This window comes from Anguilla anguilla, chromosome 19 (assembly GCF_013347855.1).
Source record: "Anguilla anguilla isolate fAngAng1 chromosome 19, fAngAng1.pri, whole genome shotgun sequence".
Taxonomy (NCBI): Eukaryota; Metazoa; Chordata; class Actinopteri; order Anguilliformes; family Anguillidae; genus Anguilla; species Anguilla anguilla.
The window spans coordinates 638,504-652,798 of NC_049219.1; the positions used below are offsets into that span (position 1 = coordinate 638,504).

At 42.1% G+C, this 14,295-nt stretch overlaps 1 protein-coding gene across 1 annotated transcript in view; it reads right to left on the reverse strand.

Annotated features, from left to right (window-relative positions):
• The window catches only part of LOC118219193, a 172,652-nt gene that overhangs the window by 125,968 nt on the left and 32,389 nt on the right, over positions 1 to 14,295 (reverse strand). The gene's annotated exons all lie outside the window — the stretch shown is intronic.

Below are 14,295 nucleotides of genomic sequence, written 5' to 3' on the forward strand. Positions count from 1 at the left end.
TAAGCGTCATGGAAAATGTGGCTGGGGTTTGAACATGCTGTACATAGGCGAATTTCATTCAATTAAATCCCACTTGCTTTCTGATAGCTCTGATAGCATAACTTATATCATGCTCTGCTGCCTCCCCTGGACATGTTGTCTCAATGATATGGGGGTGTTTTGAAAACCTTGGACCCTTCACTCTTCAGATTTGGTGTCACTTATATCAAATAAGCATCATAGAAAATGTGGCTGGGGTTTGAACATGCAGTACATAGGCGAATTTCATTCAATTAAATCCCAACTGCTTTCTGATACCATAACAGATATCATGCTCTGCTGCCTCCCCTGGACATGTTGTCTCAATGATATGCGGGTGTTTTGAAAACCTTGGATCCTCCACTCTTCAGATATGGTGTCACTTATATCAAATAAGCGTCATAGAAAATGTGGCTGGGGTTTTAACATGCAGTACATAGGCAAATTTCATTCAATTAAATCCTTTTAAGATGAATGAATTTCCACAAAATCCAGGTAGGGATATGCCTAATAATATATCACCAGAGGATCTAGTTTTAATTAAAAGTGGAAGATGGTTAAATGACCAATTTATTGATTAATACTTGGACCTCCTGAAAAAAAACTTAAAAGAGAATTATGTATGTATAGTCCCTTCAACCTTTGTCAGCCAGAATTTGAATTGTTTATTTTGGGAAAATATAGAGGTTCTCCCAAATATTTCCAAAAGTCATAGAAACTGGTGGTGCTTTGAAAACATTATAATTCCTTTAAATATCAGATCTACTCATTGGGCTGTGATAATCATTGAAATGCAAAACATAAAAGACAAAGAAAATAATATTACCCTAAAAGTGAAAATTCTTGATTCATTAAAAACATAGGAAAATTATGTAATTACTGTGCTTTTCTCTCTTCCAAAGTATTTGGTTTTACAATATTTGGCATTATTTGGCACAGTTGTGAAGTTATCACTAAATTATGAATTCTCCCACAACTGCCCACATTTTCACAAGCAACTAGATGCAAGTAGCTGTGGATTGTATGTGTGCTTTTTCACAAAAATGTTTTTGTTTGGTCGGAATATTAATAAATTTTCCAACACAGATATGAGGACATATCTGCACTATGAATTAAGCCAACAAGTTTTGCTTTTGTAAGTCACACAAAAAATGTCACTACAAAAATTCTGTTCACTGATTATTGTTATTGCTTGATGTGAAGGCCAGTTGTACTTTACATCCTGCTACAAGCCCAGGTGTCCAATACTGGCTGTTTCCTGCTATGAAATGTATCATGACTAATGACTATGTGTGTCATATTCTGAATTAATAAAAAGATTTTAATTCATTAAAGACTGTTGTATGTACAGTTGTTAAAAACTGTATGCATTCAACAGTACTAGCAGAAGATAGGAATACACTATTTGCCGAGAAATTGCATGTTTAAACCCCAGCAACATCTTCTATGACGCTTATTTGATATAAGTGGCACCATATTTGAAGAGTGGAGGATCCAAGGTTTTCAAAACACCCTCATATCATTGAGACAACATGTCCAGGGGAGGTAGCAGAGCATGATATATCATATGCTATCAGAAAGCAGTTGGGATTTAACTTTAGGAAATTCGCCTATGTACTGCATGCTTATAACCCAGCCATGATATACTGTGTGTGATGTTTTCACCTTTACAAACATGTTAATACTGTCCTATTCTCCTTGCCATACTAGTGCAATTTCCAGCCACATTTTCATATTTATTTGTTGCATAGTTGATGTTGCAAGGTATCACAGAATGTTGAAGTGATGCATTTAAAATTACTCTAATTCTTCCCTTACCATTCAGTTAACATTGTATTAGATATTGCAATAATAATTAAAGGAATGGGTGTATTTTATCTATAATTCTCCATTAAAAATTTTGCATTTTCATTGTTAAAAATGTAGGGGAAAAAATAGAAAAAAGGAAGACATATTTGTTTGTAATTAATGTTAGTGTGGTTCTAACTGAAAATGAATAGTATTACAATGTCTATGTTAAAAATCGAAGTTGTTTTAATATTGTATGAATAGAAAACGAATAGGTCATATTTTAGGACAACTACAGTTCGATTTTTCCTTAATTAATTTCATTTTGCTGAACGTCATAGTGGTTTCATCGTCGGACTTTTTAAAATTTTCAGACCCGCGCGAAAGTCCTTACTGACGCTAGCTTCACACTGCTGTCAAACTATATGAGTAAGATGATAATATAGCCTATATGCCATTATCTGTATTGTCTATTTTACATGCTATGGACCTCTTTTTAAGATGAGTCTTGAATAAAGTTGTGATGAAAGCTCTTAGCTTATCAGGCTACGCTTTAAACACACCATTTTATTGCCAGTTGTCAGTTTTTCTGAATTACGCGGGTTAATGCGATTATAGCCTAGCTGAAGATTCCTATTCCTACCCGCTCCCCTTTAGCTTCAGCTTGTCTTACCTCAGTTCCACTCCACAACAGGCTGTTCACTCCGTTTTTTTTTTTTTTTCTTCTTTTTTTACATTTATTTTGATTCCTTCTTTCCTAGGGATTCTTCCTCTTCCGTTTTTAAAATGGCCGTTAAGCTTCAGTTTCTCTTTTGGACTGCATTTCCTTACTTATGTTTACTGGCTCAACTGAGTGTTCTATGGGCGGAGTTTTATATATTTTGTACTTTTTATTAGCTGCATCAGTCAAAGTATTTAATAAGTCATGCAGAAGAAACAAATATTTAATCCATGTAGATCTTTGCCAAATTTTAGCCCATACATATATCAGGCCTATTCAACAACTCGTGAATTATTTTGATGTTGGGATTTAACGTCTCCTTCCAGCAGGTTCTTGTTATCTTAGCAGATTCCTGGCACACTTAAGTGTTTTTGGGACCAGGACTTTGTTTCACGGTCTTTGTCTAAACTATTTAGCCAATCTAATATGCAGTAAAGTTATGTTTGGTGTTGTTGGAGAGCTAATATCATGAGCAGTTAGATGGTCTCATTCTATGTTGAGAATGTTGTCATTCAAAGTTTATGTGTCACATGAAAGTGAAACACCCATCACGGAAATTTAGCTATTCAGCTGTTACACCTGAAATTGTGAAAATGGCGACACTATGTTTGAACAATTGTCTGCCTCCAGTGCTTTGGGTGCTGTTTGGAATAAAATTATTATTATTCTTATTCTTATTATTCACAAATATGATTTTTACATTGTAAAATAAATGGTACTATTGTGCTAAACTTTATGCAACCCACAGCCATACGGTACATTAATGGGGAAAATGTCTGGATAGTTTTGTAAGATTAAAAAATGTTTTAATAGGCCACAATATTTGCCATTATTATATGTATTTATTTATTCACTGCCCCACCCCTTTTTTATATGAAAAGTATTGATGTCAAAAAACTTTTAAAGGCCTAGATTTTGCTAGTTTTAATTATAGGCTTATAGACAGTGCTTTGTGTGGGTGAATATCTTGGCATTTTTGTACGTTGAAAACGTGTTTTTTGTCATAGTTCTGTGTTTCTGTCTGTTTTTCCCTGTTGGGCCGCCAGATGGCGGCACTTCTGTTTTGTGTCCTGCTCGTTCCCCTGTTGGTTAGTTGTATTATTGCTTTCAGTTATTTTATTATTGTCTCGTTATTTAATCATCGTCCCCACCTGCCTCTCGTTTTCCCTTCCCTCTGGTTTGATTGTTCTTTGAGTTCACCTGTGTCTTGTGACCCCTGTCTATTTAAGTTCTTTGTCCGCTTGACTTGGGTGCTGGTTCCTTGTGTTTGTTTCTGACTTGTGCTTGTTCCGAACCTGGATGTATCTTCTTGTGTTTCTTTTATGTGTTTGCCTGTGTGTTCCACATGCCTTTACCCTTCCTGCCTCTGTTCTGTTCTGTGTTTTTTTGTTCTTAAGAATTTTTTGAGTTTGTTGTTTTGCCCCTCGTGGCCTTATCTGTTCCCTGTTTGTGTTTGCCTTTTTTGTTGTTGTAGTAAAGTCCTTATTTGTATCTGTCCTTTTGAGTTTTGTGTGTTTTTCACTCTGCACCTGGGTCCTAACCCCCCTGAACCTTGACATTTGTGTTGAGATATTTCATTATGTACATGGTAACATGAAATGTGTGGAGTTGTGAAAAATTGAGTTTGAATGTCTTTAGCCGAGGTGCATGTAAACTTTTGGCCTCAACTGTAGCCTACAAGTTAAACTGTATATATAGATGTGGTGGGGGGCGTGGTTTGTGCGTTGGCTGCAGAGAGAGAGTGGGCGGGGCGGCTCTCGGACTCTGCGCCACAGCTGTTAGAGGTTGCTAATCAGCACCGCTCTTTAAATGTTTAATTGTTTAACGATGTGCTGATTACCTTGACAATGAGCCTGGGTGTTTTAAAAGGCGTTCGCCGAGGCTGGTGAAGCCGGCGAAGCCATCTCCCGGGACCACCAGTCCCGTCCCCAACTCCGGATCCAGCTCCACAAAACTGACCGCCGAGGATGATGTCCAGGCGTTCACAGAAAGTTTTGAGGTGGCAGCGGAGGCGTGCCAGTGGCCCTTGGTGGAGTGGGTGGTACGTCTCCTGCCCCTCTTAACTGGCGATGCTCAACAGGCGGCGCATGGGCTGCCTCCCGGCGCCCGGGCCGATTACAACTCCGTCAAGAGGGCGGTTCTGGACCGGCTGGGCTGCAGCCCGGAGGATCAGAGGCGCCGGTTCCGGGAGGCAAACTTGAGGGCGGGAGACCGGCCCTTCGCCTACGCGCAACGCCTGACCGACATGGCCCGGCGGTGGCTACAGCCGGAAATCCAGTCCGCGGGGGGGGGGTCGTCGAGCAGGTCGTCCTGGAGCGGTTCGTGGAGGGGCTGCCGGAAGGGACGGCCAACTGGGTTCGGTGCCATCGACCAACCAATTTAGACGGGGCAGTCACGCTGGTGGAGGACCACCTGGCGCCTTACCCTGGCTCCCAGCAGCAAGAGCGGCCGGTACCGCCTCCCCGGAGGAGACCCCCTCTTCGTGCTGGCCCTTCTCCTCTTCCCCGTGCCTCGACCCCTCCCCTCCCCTCCCCTCCCTCGTCCTAATTTCCCCTCTGCTTATTTTCCCTCTACAGACCCAGGCTCAGTGGCGGGGGGCTCCGCCTCACTGAGGGCTCCTCAGGAGCTTGGACCGGGGTGTTGGCGGTGTGGGCAGCCGGGTCATCGACTGTCTGATCATGGAAGTGGGGCAGCTGGTCCGGGTGGTCGGACCGCCCACTTCCGCTCCCGATCCAGAGGGAGCGTACTGCATCCCGGTAAGGGTGCAAGGGAGTGAACACCGGGCGCTGTTGGACTCGGGGGCTGTGCATTCCATGATACAACAAAGCCTGGTTCGATCCGAGGTATTGGTAAAGGCGTCCTGGGTTTCCGTTCGGAGTGCATGGGGATGTGCACGAGTATCCTGTAGTACCCGTGGAAATTCGTTACCAGGGAAAAACGCATATTCTGAAGGCTGCGGTTAGCTCCCGGCTCTCGCACCCCCTAATTTTGGGCACTGATTGGGCGGGGTTTCGAAAGATTTCTGGGAACCTGTTTGGGGTGTGACCACGACTGATAGGGACGTGTGATGTCTGTCCGACACGGCCGAGGGGGGGGGCAGACCCAGGTGAGTCTCAGGTTGAGACTCCCCGGGTCCCGGTGTTCCACCCCATGGAGGATTTCCCACTCGAGCAGTCTCGGGACGACACCTTACGCTTTGCCTATGACCAAGTGATGCGCATTGATGGTCAGCAGGTGCGCCCCGACGCAGTAATCTCTCACCCTTATTTTTCTATCATTAGGGACAGGTTGTATGGAGTGTATCGTGACGCTCAGACCGGTGAAGAAACGACCCAATTGTTGGTACCAAAAAGCTGCCGGGAAATGGTTTTCCAGGCGGCTTATTACAACCCCATGGCGGGACACTTAGGGTATGATAAGACACTACACCGTATAATGGCTCGGTTTTATTGGCCAGGCATTTGGGCGGACGTACGCCGGTGGTGTCTTGAATGTCAATTAGTGAACGCCCCAGCCACCCCAAAAGCGCCATTGCGCCCCCACCCTTAACTGAGGTCCCATTTGATAGAGTCGCTGTGGACCTCATCGGCCCATTTGAACGGAGCACCCAGGGATACCGTTTCGTATTGGTCTTAGTGGATTATGTGACCCGGTATCCCGAAGCAGTGCCGTTGCGCAATATTTCAGCTAAACGTGTTGCGCAGGCTCTGTTTCAGATTATCTCCCACGTCGGAATGCCGAAAGAGGTTCTAACTGACCGGGGCACTTCGTTTATGTCACGCACACTAAACGAGCTGTACGGCTTATTGGGCGTCCGGCCTATCAGAACCAGCGTGTACCATCCCCAAACGGACGGGCTCGTTGAACGGTTTAATAGAACTTTGAAGTCCATGGTTCGGAAGTTCGTTCACGACGATAGCCGAAATTGGGATATATGGGTAGTCCCTCTATTATTTGCAGTGCGGGAGGTTCCCCAGGCCTCCACAGGATTTTCTCCCTTTGAGTTATTATTCGGTAGAAAGCCTCGGGGAATATTGGACCTAGTTAAAGAAAGCTGGGAGGACGGCCCAAGCCCCAGTAAAAGTGAGGTACAATACGTTATGGACCTGCGAGCAGAACTCCATACACCCCTAATTTCTCTCTTTACCCTACAGACCGATGCCTCGGACAGAGGGCTGGGGGCCGTTTTGACCCAGCAGGTGGATGGAGTCGATTTCCCGGTGCTGTACATCAGCCGGAAATTATCACAGCGGGAGGCGAGGTACAGCACAGTTGAAAAGGAGTGCCTCGCCATCCGGTGGGCGGTCGGTCACCCATTCACCCTCTGTTCGGACCACGCTCGCCTCCAGTGGCTCCACCGCATGAAGGATGCCAACGAGCGAATCACCCATTGGTATCTGGCTCTGCAGCCATTTAATTTCAAGGTGGTTCATAGGCCGGGAGCGCAGATGGTGGTGGCGGACTTCCTTTCTCGCCCCGAAAGGGGGTGGGGGGGGGGTCGATCATCGGCCGGATGGCTCCCCAGCCTAAGTCGGGCGGTGGAGGTATGTGGTGGGGAGGGGGCGTGGTTTGTGTGTTGGCTGCAGAGAGAGAGTGGGCGGGGCGGCTCTCGGACTCTGCGCCACAGCTGAGGTTGCTAATCAGCACCGCTCTTTAAATGTTTAATTGTTTAACGATGTGCTGATTACCTTGACAGTGAGCCTGGGTGTTTTAAAAAGCGTTCGCTGAGGCAGACAGGCTGGCTGGTGACGGAGGAAATACGGCAGTACGGCGATTGTATTGTAAAAAACCCATGTAACCGGGTGAACAACAAGCCGTCAGAACCTTTATTTAAATTCTCGGAGGTACAATTGAGGGCCAGGCCCTCATTTTCAATGTAGCCGAGATTACAAACACAATTAAAACACAATAGGTGTAATAAAAGATCATAGAATATAGCAACAGCAACTAACATAGTAAATAATAAAATAACAGTAATAAAATACAGTAAAATATGATAAAAAATAAAATAAAATAATAAAATAAATAAAATCAGCACAGATACGATCAAAAACAGATGCACTCAGAGACAGGAATGTTCAAAACCAGCGATCTAAACTGCCCATAAGTAGGTAGAGAGCTGATTTTCAGCAATTGTTGGAGCTCATTCCAGGAGGATGGGGCACTAAAATGGAATGCTGACTTCCCAATTTCTGATCGAGCCCGAGGGACCTTAAGCATAAGCAAGCCATTTGATCGGGTTTGATAGGGTCCAGAGCGCCACTCTAACAACCTTGTAATATAAGGTGGAAGCATTCCGACAATGGCCTTAAAGATAAACAAAAACCAGTGTTTATCACGCCTCACTGCCAGAGAAGACAGACCCACCTTGGCATAGAGGACACAGTGGTGGGTACCATAACTATCGCCAGTAATAAATCTGAGGGCAGAGTGATAGACTGTGTCCAAGCGCTTAAGGGAAGAAGGAGCAGCAATTCTATAAATAATGTCACCATAGTCTAATACTGAAAGGAAAACTGCTTCAACAATTCTTTTTCTACTGATCATAGGGAAGCAAGATCTGTTTCTATAAAGGAAGCCAATTTTTTGTCTCAGTTTGCTGACAAGATTATCTATATGGAATTTAAATGAGAATTTCTCATCAAGCCAGATGCCAAGATATTTATATTCAGAAACTCTCTCAATTTTAGAACTATTTGCAGTGGATATAAATATGCTATCATAATCAGTGCTTCTGGCCCTAGTAAACAACATGAATTTTGTTTTGCTTGCATTAAGAACCAGCTTAAGCTTAACAAGAGCCTCCTGAAGGGCATTAAAAGCAAGCTGCAGTTTCTCAATGGCAAGCTGAGCAGAATCAGCAATACAATATACAATAGTATCGTCTGCGTATAGATGGACTTGACAATCATTTAGTGGGGAAACAATATTATTAATGTAAATGGTGAAAAGGATAGGGCCCAGAACTGATCCCTGCGGAACCCCCTTCGACACAGGCAGGAACCCAGACTGGGTGCTCCCAGACTTCACACACTGAAATCTCCCATACAAGTAATTATGAAACCAATCACAAGCTTTACCATCTAAACCAATGCTGCACAGCTTCTGTAAAAGCAAAGCGTGATCGACTGTGTCGAAAGCTTTAGACAGATCTACAAAAAGGGCAGCACAGTGTTTCTTACTGTCTAGAGCAGACATAATATTGTTTGTAACTAGCGTAACAGCTGAGATAGTGCTATGCTTGGCTCTAAATCCGGATTGATGTGGGCTTAGAACTGAATGACTAGAAAGAAATACTTTGAGTTGATTATTTGCCAGAGATTCCAGAATTTTAGCTAGGCATGGTAATTTGGAGATTGGTCTATAATTGTTTAGATTATTTCTATCACCTCCTTTGTGCAGTGGAAATACATGTGCCAATTTCCAGATACTAGGGAATATTCCTGTTGAAATAGAAAGATTGAATATGTGTGATAACTGCTCTGCAATGAATGGAGCAGCCATTTTTAGAAAAAAGGGATCTAATTTATCCTCTCCAGTAGCGCTCCTGGGATCAATGGTTTGCAAGGTCTCAAAAACAACACTAGCAGAGAAGGGCTGAAAGGAAAACTGAAAGGCCTGGTTCATAGTATATACACAATCATCACTAATAAGAGGGGGTGCTGTATATTCCTTTTCGAATAAATGCCCAGCCTCAGCAAAGTGCTTGTTGAAAGCTAGGCAAACCTCATTAAGATCAGAGATCAAACAGTCACCAGAATCAATGCGTGAAGGTAGGGAAGTAGTGGGTCTGTTTTTGATGGAGTTCACTGCCTTCCAGAATTTAGCCGGGTTAGCATAGGAGCAGGTAATTAGATCTAGGTAATATTTGGATTTGGCTACTCTTACCGAAGATGTGAATCTATTCCTGATTTGCCTGAAAGCTGCCCAATGTGAAGGGTCACCGGAGTGTCTGGCAAGAGACCAGGCTCTATTCCTTTCTTTGAGTAAAGCTGCTAGCTCAGGTGAAAACCAGGGGGTGACTCTATCTTTAATCCTAAGTTTTTTCAGTGGAGCATGTCTGTCAATGACAGAAAGAAGAGTCTTTGTGAAGAAATCCAGAGCCAAGTCGACATCAGTAATCTCAGATGTGTATTGTATGTTACTATGGGAAACGTCAGATAAAAAGGCTTGCTCATTAAAATGTCTTAGATTTCTCCTCATAACCTTGTGAGATTTTGTTTTCATTAGCCGAGTACTTCTAATGCAGCCAACAGGGCAATGATCACTGATTCCAAGCTCAAAGACACCACAGGCAGTGATATTATCAACCCTATTAGAAAAAATAAGGTCAATTAGGGTAGATTTTGAGCTGTCTTTCAGATTTGGCCTAGTGGGTTCTGTTATTAGTTGGAATAAGTTAAGGCCAGCACTAACCTCCTTGAAATGATTGGAAGTAACATTCAGCCAGTTCAAGTTAAAATCACCCATAACAATCAATTCAGCATTGGAATAATGGGACAGTAGATCCGCTATTGCATCAATGGAGCCTAACTCAGCAGATGGGGGTCTATAGACCCCAACCACAATTACTGAGTTAGGCCCCAGTTGAACCTTCAGTGCAAGGAATTCAAAATTTCTTGGAATTGTGACAGCTTTTAAGATTGTTACAGAGAAACCTGTTTTAACATATATACTCACCCCTCCTCCCCTACCAGTTCTATCCACTCTGTATAAGTTGTAACCCAATAGAGCTACATCTGAGTCACTGATGCTATTTTTAAGCCAAGTTTCACTTAAAACCAGTATATCCAGGTCAGTCTGCATGACTAGTATATTTACATGATCTAATTTCTGAAGTAAACTTCTAATATTTAAGTGAATAATTCCTAATCCTTTTCTGTTTCTAAAGGTAGTTGGATTAAATAGAATGGGAACAGAGCTGGTGATAGGAAGCTGAAGGGGAATTGTAATTAAATTGGAAACAGTAACAGCACGGATTGGATAATGAGTGGGATATCTAACAGAGATTCGGGTAGGAATGATGGGAGGAGAGATATACTGTTGAACATTAAGTTTAAGGATACGAGAGTAGGGAGAGCCAGTGGTACAGACCGGAGGAGAAGGAAAGGGAAAGGCCACTGTGTTCGGCTACAAATAAAAAAAGAAGTGATTACTTCAAACTCGTCTCTCTCTCTATACGCGAGCGGTGGCAATCACCTTGCCACAGTACAACGGTTAGTTGGAGTTTGGGTTGCTTACAGCAGTAGCTTAGGTGGTTGAATTTCATGATTGGAGGCGACAGTGATAACGTTGTCGTAAATATTGGAATTCCCCCTGGCTAAGGTCGATGACGGACAACAGGAGCAGAGTTAACACCATCCTACAGCCATCCTGCTTGTCTCTTAGAAGTGATGATTCATATCGGCGTGTAAGCACACGCACATTACAGCGTTCCTGCTCTGAACATGGACTCAGGCTGGTTGATCTGAATGTACAGAGTAAACGGGCAAATGCTGACTTATGCATCACATCTCATGTACAAAATCTATGCTCAAATGGTTTTAAGGCCACGTCTGAAGGGTTTATCTATGCTTCCTGTACTTTCGGGGGCGCTCGGTGCTGTGTGGTCTTCACTCATAAACCGGTTGGATTTTATTCATATTTTAATAATCTGACTTTTTATCCTAGGAGCAGGCATATCATAAGCTCCCCAGAAACCTGATGCTAAAGGCATTGTTCAGTTCTGTTGTGCAGAGTGACCGCACATGACCAGTGTAACACCCGCAATTATAATATGGAGCTTATTTTCATATACACAATTTCTAGATGCTATATGTGAGAAGGAATCTGAATAAGATCAAGTCATCTAGCAGACTTGCAAAGTGAGACATGCTGATCATGGAGGAAAATCATGAAACTCCACAACAGAGCCCATAACAATGCCTCTACATGCACAAGATGTCTTCCAGGGTGTATGTATAATGTTCTTAAAATGTTTTCAGAAATCTCATGGCACTCTCTAAAATGGCCTTAACTTGATGTACTTAAAACTAGTTTTTCCTATACATATATAGATTATAGATAAATACTTATGTGACCTTTGTGACAGAAATTACTTGCACATGGAAAATACAGTGGATTTCATATAAGCCATCTCTACTGAACTTGACTTGACTTTATTGTCCCTGTAGAGAAATGTGGATTGCAGCACTGTGTTATGTTAAAGGGCATCACAGATGCAGACAATAGAAAGTTTGAAACATTGCAAATATCACAGTAGTAGTACCACAGGACTATACAATATGCAGGGTGCTACACAGGCAGCCCAGTGTGACACAGACAGCTGGAGCAGCCAGATCAGCTGGTATTAGGCGTGTCTGGTGCCTGATGGCTCTTGGATGTCTGAGTGAGTTCCAGTTTTATTTTTGAAAGTAGAAATATGTAACTTGACATAACTGCGAGACAATATTTTACAGTAAGAAGATTGCTATTAAGCTACTTGAACCAATTCATATGCAGATGAAGACATTTTATTGCAAAAGCAACTGTCAAACTGAGAAACATTAGCCATAATCTGAATGCTGACTTCAGTGACTATTGAGCATGTGGCTCCATCTAGTGGTGGTTTCTTTAATAGGTTTTATAAAAGGTTGTCAGGTTTTGAATGCCTTCACATTATGGTAGGCCTACCATCAAATGTATATCACGTTAAATGTCATTAAAAACAAATTATTTTTAAGATTATTACTATTACTATTATTGTAGTGGTAAAAATAGGTTAAGTTTCTGTCCTTTTGTTTCCTATGTTCCAGTAAACGTTTCCCACTTTTATCCACTTCACTGGGAGTTGGGCACAGTTGTCTGAGCGTGTTGTAATGAAAATAAAAATGCATTATTGTTGTTGTTCTTGTTGAATTTATTCACAAAATAAATGAACATAAGCCTGCAATAATAAACTTAAAATTAAAGTCCATTTAAAGTTTTCCAGATTCCACGGGTCCACTTTGGTTGTGCAAAACACGGTCAATGACCGTTTCCGCTCGCACCCGTCTACTCCCGCTGGCCCGCCTCACCGCACCATCTTAAATATAATTTATTCCCCCTTCTCCTATAGAGGGACACACTCATAAAATAATCAATGCACACTAAACAATAAATAACAAATACATGATAAATTCCATTATAATTTCAACTTAAATGTAGAACAGAATAAATGAACTTCATATCTTTTTGGGGTTCTTATTATAAACCAACATAATGGCTCCTACAATTATTATTATTATTAGTAGTAGTAATAATATTAACTTCAGAAAAAAGTTGAATTGAGTGTATATTTTCCAGAAAAAATGAGCTCAATTAGATTACACACAACTCAAATGGGTGCCACCCATAGATCGTGTAACAAGACCAGGTTAAAACCTAGTGGACCGAACCGGCCGACGTCACAGACAAGGGCGGTGTAACTTCTTCATTCACTCAGTCAGTCAGTCACAGACATTCGTGTTTGTAAAAAATAGGTCAGTTCTAAAGGCACCCCGAGAAGGCCGTGAGTCTCTGTAATTGTTGGTAGTGACAAGTTACGACAAGCTATGGATAAGTTACCAAATGTAAATAAATATTAATTTTTACAGTGTTACCTTAGTTAAATCAGCTTCAAACAAGGTAGCCAACTAACGTTCACTGGTTTAAATTACGGTAGACGATCTAATCTGAGGACCTGTTCTTAATTTACATCAGGAGCAACAAGGTAAATATATTTTTAACCTTTAAGTGTATTTTCTTTGGCATTATAAATAGCTTGTTTTATATGAGTTTAATATATTAATGCAGCAGTTTTTTTGCCTTTAATTCATCTGAATGATCCTTTGTAACTAGCTATCTGGATTGAACTCTGGCCATTTATAGCTAATCGAATAACCTTGCTCACACTAAGAAAATAAAATGTCCTAGAAATAACCTATAGCTAGCTACATTTTTATTTTTCTTTCTTCATTGGGATGGCAGGTATGCCATCCCGCCACGTTACACCTTGGCGGGGCGGCATGCCCCATACCTATACAGCACCGACAGTTTGGCACTTTTCAGGGTTCCCCACAAATATAACCACAACAGCCATAGACACTCAGCCCTTAAAAACATTAATTTCTGTACATTCTGACCCCATTTCAACGAACAGAATTCATAAACAACTTCACACGTCCACACAATAAAGCCCCAAACTAAGGGGATTTTGCGTTTTATCCTTCTCCTCCTCCTCCTTCCTGCCTCCTAGCCTACAAACAAAATGTCTCCCCATTGGAAATATTACCAACACCAGCCAATCCTTCACCTACACGATCCAATCAAAATCTCAAATACAAACGCAAAATAGACATATCTTTTTACTCTAAAACATTTCCAATCTCAACAGCGAGTTCCTTTGTGGCTGAGTGGTCAATGTCATGGTCTATGGATCGCAGGGTCCCGGGTTCAAGCCCCACTGGAAGCAAGTTTCTGAACTGTGCTATTACTTATCAACAATTGCTTTTGCACCACATCTACCCAGCGTTCACCGAACGTATACACTGCATTATGATGTACCATCTGCACGTTCACTTAACCGGCTACAATATCTTCTGTAAAACCACGGACAAGTTTGACCAAAAAATTTCACACATTGAACAGCTATGTCATGGTGGCGCACTGCCAAAGTTACAGAGTATAAAGGTTGGAACACAACCAGAGAGTCAGTTAGAGGGGAGGACACCAAAATCAGATGCCCTCCTTAACTCTAGATTGCAGTGTTT